Source organism: Argopecten irradians, chromosome 14, assembly GCF_041381155.1.
Source record: "Argopecten irradians isolate NY chromosome 14, Ai_NY, whole genome shotgun sequence".
NCBI classification, from domain to species: domain Eukaryota; kingdom Metazoa; phylum Mollusca; class Bivalvia; order Pectinida; family Pectinidae; genus Argopecten; species Argopecten irradians.
This window is the reverse complement of record NC_091147.1, coordinates 27,620,295-27,629,799: the sequence shown is the minus strand read 5'-3', so window position 1 is coordinate 27,629,799 and position 9,505 is coordinate 27,620,295. Positions and strand designations below refer to the sequence as shown.

At 34.4% G+C, this 9,505-nt stretch overlaps 1 protein-coding gene and 1 long non-coding RNA gene across 2 annotated transcripts in view; one reads left to right on the top strand and one right to left on the bottom strand.

Annotated features, from left to right (window-relative positions):
• Positions 1-9,505, top strand: part of LOC138306926 (uncharacterized) — a 119,672-nt gene that overhangs the window by 27,293 nt on the left and 82,874 nt on the right. The gene's annotated exons all lie outside the window — the stretch shown is intronic.
• LOC138307232 (uncharacterized) lies at positions 192-3,726 on the bottom strand. Its single transcript, XR_011205951.1, has 2 exons — positions 3,544-3,726; positions 192-3,041 (listed from the first exon to the last, which is right to left on the bottom strand). It is a non-coding gene; the product is annotated as an uncharacterized lncRNA (long non-coding RNA).

Genomic DNA, 9,505 nt, shown 5'->3' with positions numbered 1-9,505 from the left:
ACAGATATAGACGACTGTCCAAGTAATGATCACATATAAACTGTGCAGCAGTCCAAAATCTTAATGTAAACCGGCAACAGGTCACTTATAGACCAGTTATGGTACATTCCATGCAATGTAACACAAAGAGAACAGAAGGATTTACGCTAACTGTGTTTTAACTAACAGATATAGATAACTTAAATGAGCTATATGTTTAAAAATATTTTATTGACAAGACATCTGCTGCACCTCTCGCCACCCACACAAACACAAAGGAACCATTTCAAACACTCAGATGCCATCATGATCATATTACACTCTTACAATGTGATATGTAAATATTTAAAATTATCTGACCATCACCGTCTTTATCCTCGATACTACAGGGGTTACTTTTGCTGTTATAATATTTCACTGCAGATTTGAAGGCAGATCAGGAGAAAAACAAACTGACCAATCACAGGCCTGCAGAGACTTCCTTTGATTATAACAAAGACAGTGACACCTAATTTGAAAGCCAAGACAGTGACACCTAATTTGAAAGCCACACAGTCAACCGTTATTTGATTCTTCTGATGTATATCCATGGAACAAACTACCTGTCTCATTTGGTGTTGCCCATAGAGCCTTCAGTTTTGCTATGAATTATTCCAGGCCTGGGGTGAATATAATGGCAGTAATAGTAACCCATGGAGTATTGAGGATGCATCATCGTCTATCTATAACAAGTTTAATTAACTTAAAGTTTCTCATAGAAGCTCTATAACAGAATGAACCAGAACATACCATTGTTATCTATATCACATAAAAAACTTGGGCAATAAAACAGTATTACTGTTGTATATGGCTGTAATGAAATGTGATGATTATATTGGCTGCATCAAATTTAAACCACTCTCACAAAGTTTACTCATTGTACAGTATATAACCAGTTAAAAAAATCTCATAGTCATATCAATTAAATAAAAGTGTAAGATTAAAATGGAGTTTGAATTCAATTGAACATACCGTGTTCAACCCAATAAGAGTCCCACTCCCTGTAAGCGCCCTTCCTGCCTCAATTTCACTTACCTCAAATTAAATTCTACGAAAGTTAGTTCTATTAGCGCCCCCTTCCTTTTTTCAATTTTTTAAGCACCCTGAGAGTTTATTGGACCGAATGGTATGTATTGATGAAAAAATTACATGTATTCTATAAATTCAAGAATAGAAAGTCATAAATTACCCGTTTGTACTAAACTTGATAGGAATTCAAAATCTGAAAGACGATACACTCCTAAAAAAAATGATGATTCTGACTTCAAACGACAAAACATTAGACTAGTCTAAAAATAACTAAATTAAAGTATCTGGTTTTAAGAATGCATGACGATACTATTTCCCTGGTTTTAAGAATACACAATATTTTCTGGATAAACATTGTTTGATTCCACAACAATATACAGCAAGATCGCAAACATACTGTCCCTTAAACATTATTACCAGTTCTATGGTAGGTTAATTCATACTTATAGTCTAAACAAACAGAACCATTAATTACCACAACCATATTCTAAACATATAAAGACTTTATTTCAAACTTTGCAATAGTATACAGGTGATATCCGAGGTACGTTCTCAGGAGAGGAGACCCTGAAACTCCTAGAGGCCAAATCCATTCATGATCACTCTCTGAAAGGAACTAATATTGGCTCCATGATATATGATGGAAGAGGTAGAAGTCGAGAATATCAATAACTGAGTTACATGATCATAGAAAACAGCAAATATCAGATCTTGACTTAACGGAGAGAAGGTTTATGGAACGGGTTAGAGATCAAGATTAAATTGATTTTATTCGGATTGAACAAGATTTAGCATTGACCTATCGAGCATGTAAAATGAACGATTTTCATTACAGCTGCGATTTTGCTCACTTGATTTAAAGCAAAAAAAAAAACCCATTTCATTATAAGAATTGATTAATATCTATATCTAAATTTCAAGCATTCGGCAGCTTCCAATCTGTAAGTTTGGTGAAAGCATTTATAATTGAAAAGTACAATGTACATTCTGACTAATAATTGAACTGAGCCGAGACGGAATAAGATTGTACTGGCACTATGTAGTCAAACACACCACATTTAATTGTAAATAGAATCTAATTAGTAATACCGTATTCGACCCAATCAGCGCCCAGGGTGCTTAAAAAATTGATAAAAATGAAAAGGTGCTAATAAGTCAAAATTATTGCAAATTTATACCATTTTATGTAGTTTTGGTCTTATTTATGCCTGGGCAATTGAAATTGAGGCCTCAAAAAGGGGGAGGGGCGCTTATAGGGTCAAATACAGTACATAATCCATTCACCCCTGAAGACATAATTAGATTCATCCAGTACAAAGGCTGAAATAGTCCATTTTGGAATTCCAGGGGTGAATGAGTTTAAGTGTAATCATGACTGAACCAATCACTTTAAATGGCAAGTTGAATGTATACGTCAATAGAAAACTTGTAATGTTAAAAAAGGATTGAACTTAACTTTGAAATCTTTACCCATAAACATGATTGATCGAGCTTCTCATTTCTTAAAATTCTTATTTTCAATCAAAATGACAATCATTAACATCAAAATTATGTTTCTTATACTTTTGTTAATTTATACTACCGGGTACACCAATTTCTTTTTGTAAGTGATTAAATTTAGTGTATTCCCTGAGTGACTAGAATATATGAAAATTAATTGTTATGAATAGTTTAACTGCAAGAATAATAGGTCTAGTCTATAGCTTCTTAACTGTTAAAACCCAGCTGCTCTAAAAACGCTAATACAGTAAATACTATCATCAGCCTGACTAAAACTTATTGAAGACTATCAAACACACCAATTTGTTCGGTTTCTGAACAACCAGTAAATATAGTACATGTTTCACGTCGAATCCATCACTTCACTCTTACAACAGACTGTCAGGAATACTTAGTAGACCTTCATCTCATTTCATCCATTACACATACAACAAAGTTTTTTTATCTTTTCTCACCAATTACTACACATACAACATACAGTGTCGGGAGAAGACCTTCATATCAAAGTTTTTATCTTTCCCATACTATTTTTTATCTTTTCTCACCATTACTACACATACAACATACAGTGTCAGGAGTAGACCTTCATACCAAAGTTTTTATCTTTTCTCACCAATTACTACACATACAACATACAGTGTCAGGAGTAGACCTTCATACCAAAGATTTTATCTTTTCTCACCAATTACTACACATACAACATACAGTGTCAGGAGTAGACCTTCATACCAAAGTTTTTATCTTTTCTCACCAATTACTACACATACAACATACAGTGTCAGGAGTAGACCTTCATACCAAAGTTTTTATCTTTTCTCACTAATTACTACACATACAACATACAGTGTCAGGAGTAGACCTTCATACCAAAGTTTTTATCTTTTCTCACCAATTACTACACATACAACATACAGTGTCAGGAGTAGACCTTCATACCAAAGTTTTTATCTTTTCTCACCATTACTACACATACAACATACAGTGTCAGGAGAAGACCTTCATACCAAAGTTTTTATCTTTTCTCACCATTACTACACATACAACATACAGTGTCAGGAGAAGACCTTCATACCAAAGTTTTTATCTTTTCTCACCAATTACTACACATACAACATACAGTGTCAGGAGTAGACCTTCATACCAAAGTTTTTATCTTTTCTCACCAATTACTACACATACAACATACAGTGTCAGGAGTAGACCTTCATACCAAAGTTTTTTATCTTTTCTCACCAATACTACACATACAACATACAGTGTCAGGAGTAGACCTTCATACCAAAGTTTTTATCTTTTCTCACCAATTACTACACATACAACATACAGTGTCAGGAGTAGACCTTCATACCAAAGTTTTTATCTTTTCTCACCATTACTACACATACAACATACAGTGTCAGGAGTAGACCTTCATACCAAAGTTTTTATCTTTTCTCACCATTACTACACATACAACATACAGTGTCAGGAGTAGACCTTCATACCAAAGTTTTTATCTTTTCTCACCATTACTACACATACAACATACAGTGTCAGGAGAAGACCTTCATACCAAAGTTTTTATCTTTTCTCACCATTACTACACATACAACATACAGTGTCAGGAGTAGACCTTCATACCAAAGTTTTTATCTTTTCTCACCATTACTACACATACAACATACAGTGTCAGGAGAAGACCTTCATACCAAAGTTTTTATCTTTTCTCACCATTACTACACATACAACATACAGTGTCAGGAGTAAGACCTTCATACCAAAGTTTTTATCTTTTCTCACCAATTACTACACATACAACATACAGTGTCAGGAGAAGACCTTCATACCAAAGTTTTTATCTTTTCTCACCAATTACTACACATACAACATACAGTGTCAGGAGAAGACCTTCATACCAAAGTTTTTATATTTTCTCACCAATTACTACACATACAACATACAGTGTCAGGAGTAGACCTTCATACCAAAGTTTTTATCTTTTCTCACCAATTACTACACATACAACATACAGTGTCAGGAGAAGACCTTCATACCAAAGTTTTTATCTTTTCTCACCAATTACTACACATACAACATACAGTGTCAGGAGAAGACCTTCATACCAAAGTTTTTATCTTTTCTCACCAATTACTACACATACAACATACAGTGTCAGGAGAAGACCTTCATACCAAAGTTTTTATCTTTTCTCACCATTACTACACATACAACATACAGTGTCAGGAGAAGACCTTAATACCAAAGTTTTTATCTTTTCTCACCAATTACTACACATACAACATACAGTGTCAGGAGAAGACCTTCATACCAAAGTTTTTATCTTTTCTCACCAATTACTACACATACAACATACAGTGTCAGGAGTAGACCTTCATACCAAAGTTTTTTATCTTTTCTCACCAATTACTACACATACAACATACAGTGTCAGGAGAAGACCTTCATACCAAAGTTTTTATCTTTTCTCACCAATTACTACACATACAACATACAGTGTCAGGAGAAGACCTTCATACCAAAAGTTTTTATCTTTTCTCACCAATTACTACACATACAACATACAGTGTCAGGGAGAAGACCTTCATACCAAAGTTTTTATCTTTTCTCACCATTACTACACATACAACATACAGTGTCAGGAGAAGACCTTCATACCAAAGTTTTTATCTTTTTCTCACCAATTACTACACATACAACATACAGTGTCAGGAGAAGACCTTCATACCAAAGTTTTTATCTTTTCTCACCAATTACTACACATACAACATACAGTGTCAGGAGTAAGACCTTCATACCAAAGTTTTATCTTTTCTCACCAATTACTACACATACAACATACAGTGTCAGGAGTAGACCTTCATACCAAAGTGTTTTTATCTTTTCTCACTAATTACTACACATACAACATACAGTGTCAGGAGTAGACCTTCATACCAAAGTTTTTATCTTTTCTCACTAATTACTACACATACAACATACAGTGTCAGGAGTAGACCTTCATACCAAAGTTTTTATCTTTTCTCACCAATTACTACACATACAACATACAGTGTCAGGAGAAGACCTTCATACCAAAGTTTTTATCTTTTCTCACCATTACTACACATACAACATACAGTGTCAGGAGAGACCTTCATACCAAAGTTTTTATCTTTTCTCACCAATTACTACACATACAACATACAGTGTCAGGAGCAGACCTTCATACCAAAGTTTTTATATTTTCTCACCAATTACTACACATACAACATACAGTGTCAGGAGTAGACCTTCATACCAAAGTTTTTATCTTTTCTCACCAATTACTACACATACAACATACAGTGTCAGGAGAAGACCTTCATACCAAAGTTTTTATATTTTCTCACCAATTACTACACATACAACATACAGTGTCAGGAGTAGACCTTAATACCAAAGTTTTTATCTTTTCCTCACCATTACTACACATACAACATACAGTGTCAGGAGTAGACCTTCATACCAAAGTTTTTATCTTTTCTCACCATTACTACACATACAACATACAGTGTCAGGAGAAGACCTTATACCAAAGTTTTTATCTTTTCTCACCAATTACTACACATACAACATACAGTGTCAGGAGAAGACCTTCATACCAAAGTTTTTTTTTATCTTTTCTCACCAATTACTACACATACAACATACAGTGTCAGGAGAAGACCTTCATACCAAAGTTTTTATCTTTTCTCACCATTACTACACATACAACATACAGTGTCAGGAGTAGACCTTCATACCAAAGTTTTTATCTTTTCTCACCAATTACTACACATACAACATACAGTGTCAGGAGTAGACCTTCATACCAAAGTTTTTATCTTTTCTCACCATTACTACACATACAACATACAGTGTCAGGAGAAGACCTTCATACCAAAGTTTTTATCTTTTCTCACCATTACTACACATACAACATACAGTGTCAGGAGAAGACCTTCATACCAAAGTTTTTATATTATCTCACCAATAACTACACATACAACATACAGTGTCAGGAGTAGACCTTCATACCAAAGTTTTTATCTTTTCTCACCAATTACTACACATACAACATACAGTGTCAGGAGAAGACCTTCATACCAAAGTTTTTATATTTTCTCACCAATTACTACACATACAACATACAGTGTCAGGAGAAGACCTTCATACCAAAGTTTTACTCACCATACTACACATACAACTACCAAAGTTTTTATCTTTTCTCACCAATTACTACACATACAACATACAGTGTCAGGAGAGACCTTCATACCAAAGTTTTTATCTTTTCTCACCATTACTACACATACAACATACAGTGTCAGGAGAAGACCTTCATACCAAAGTTTTTATCTTTTCTCACCATTACTACACATACAACATACAGTGTCAGGAGAAGACCTTCATACCAAAGTTTTTATCTTTTCTCACCAATTACTACACATACAACATACAGTGTCAGGAGTAGACCTTCATACCAAAGTTTTTATCTTTTCTCACCAATTACTACACATACAACATACAGTGTCAGGAGAAGACCTTCATACCAAAGTTTTTATCTTTTCTCACCAATTACTACACATACAACATACAGTGTCAGGAGAAGACCTTCATACCAAAGTTTTTATCTTTTCTCACCAATTACTACACATACAACATACAGTGTCAGGAGAAGACCTTCATACCAAAGTTTTTATCTTTTCTCACCAATTACTACACATACAACATACAGTGTCAGGAGAAGACCTTCATACCAAAGTTTTTATCTTTTCTCACCAATTACTACACATACAACATACAGTGTCAGGAGAAGACCTTCATACCACCAAAGTTTTTATCTTTTCTCACCAATTACTACACATACAACATACAGTGTCAGGAGAAGACCTTCATACCAAAGTTTTTATCTTTTCTCACCAATTACTACACATACAACATACAGTGTCAGGAGAAGACCTTCATACCAAAGTTTTTATCTTTTCTCACCATTTACTACACATACAACATACAGTGTCAGGAGAAGACCTTCATACCAAAGCGAGTTATCTTTTCTCACCATTACTACACATACAACATACAGTGTCAGGAGAAGACCTTCATACCAAAGTTTTTATCTTTTCTCACCAATTACTACACATACAACATACAGTGTCAGGAGAAGACCTTCATACCAAAGTTTTTATCTTTTCTCACCAATTACTACACATACAACATACAGTGTCAGGAGTAGACCTTCATACCAAAGTTTTTATCTTTTCTCACCATTACTACACATACAACATACAGTGTCAGGAGAAGACCTTCATACCAAAGTTTTTATCTTTTCTCACCAATTACTACACATACAACATACAGTGTCAGGAGAAGACCTTCATACCACCAAAGTTTTTATCTTTTCTCACCAATTACTACACATACAACATACAGTGTCAGGAGACCTTCATACCAAAGTTTTTATCTTTTTCTCACCATTACTACACATACAACATACAGTGTCAGGAGTAGACCTTCATACCAAAGTTTTTATCTTTTCTCACCAATTACTACACATACAACATACAGTGTCAGGAGACCTTCATACCAAAGTTTTTATATTTTCTCACCAATTACTACACATACAACATACAGTGTCAGGAGTAGACCTTCATACCAAAGTTTTTATCTTTTCTCACCATTACTACACATACAACATACAGTGTCAGGAGAAGACCTTCATACCAAAGTTTTTATCTTTTCTCACCAATTACTACACATACAACATACAGTGTCAGGAGTAGACCTTAATACCAAAGTTTTTATCTTTTCTCACAATTACTACACATACAACATACAGTGTCAGGAGAAGACCTTCATACCAAAGTTTTTATCTTTTCTCACCAATTACTACACATACAACATACAGTGTCAGGAGAAGAACCTTCATACCAAAGTTTTTATCTTTTCTCACCATTACTACACATACAACATACAGTGTCAGGAGAAGACCTTCATACCAAAGTTTTTATCTTTTCTCACCAATTACTACACATACAACATACAGTGTCAGGAGAAGACCTTCATACCAAAGTTTTTATCTTTTCTCTCACCAATTACTACACATACAACATACAGTGTCAGGAGAAGACCTTCATACCAAAGTTTTTATCTTTTCTCACCAATTACTACACATACAACATACAGTGTCAGGAGAAGACCTTCATACCAAAGTTTTTATCTTTTCTCACCAATTACTACACATACAACATACAGTGTCAGGAGTAGACCTTCATACCAAAGTTTTTATCTTTTCTCACCATTACTACACATACAACATACAGTGTCAGGAGAAGAACCTTCATACCAAAGTTTTTATCTTTTCTCACCAATTACTACACATACAACATACAGTGTCAGGAGAAGACCTTCATACCAAAGTTTTTTATCTTTTCTCACCATTACTACACATACAACATACAGTGTCAGGAGTAGACCTTCATACCAAAGTTTTTATCTTTTCTCACCAATTACTACACATACAACATACAGTGTCAGGAGAAGACCTTCATACCAAAGTTTTTATCTTTTCTCACCAATTACTACACATACAACATACAGTGTCAGGAGAAGACCTTCATACCAAAGTTTTTATCTTTTCTCACCATTACTACACATACAACATACAGTGTCAGGAGAAGACCTTCATACCACCAAAGTTTTTATCTTTTCTCACCAATTACTACACATACAACATACAGTGACAGGAGAAGACCTTCATACCAAAGTTTTTTTATCTTTTCTCACCATTACTACACATACAACATACAGTGTCAGGAGTAGACCTTCATACCAAAGTTTTTATCTTTTCTCACCAATTACTACACATACAACATACAGTGTCAGGAGTAGACCTTCATACCAAAGTTTTTATCTTTTCTCACCATTACTACACATACAACATACAGTGTCAGGAGAAGAC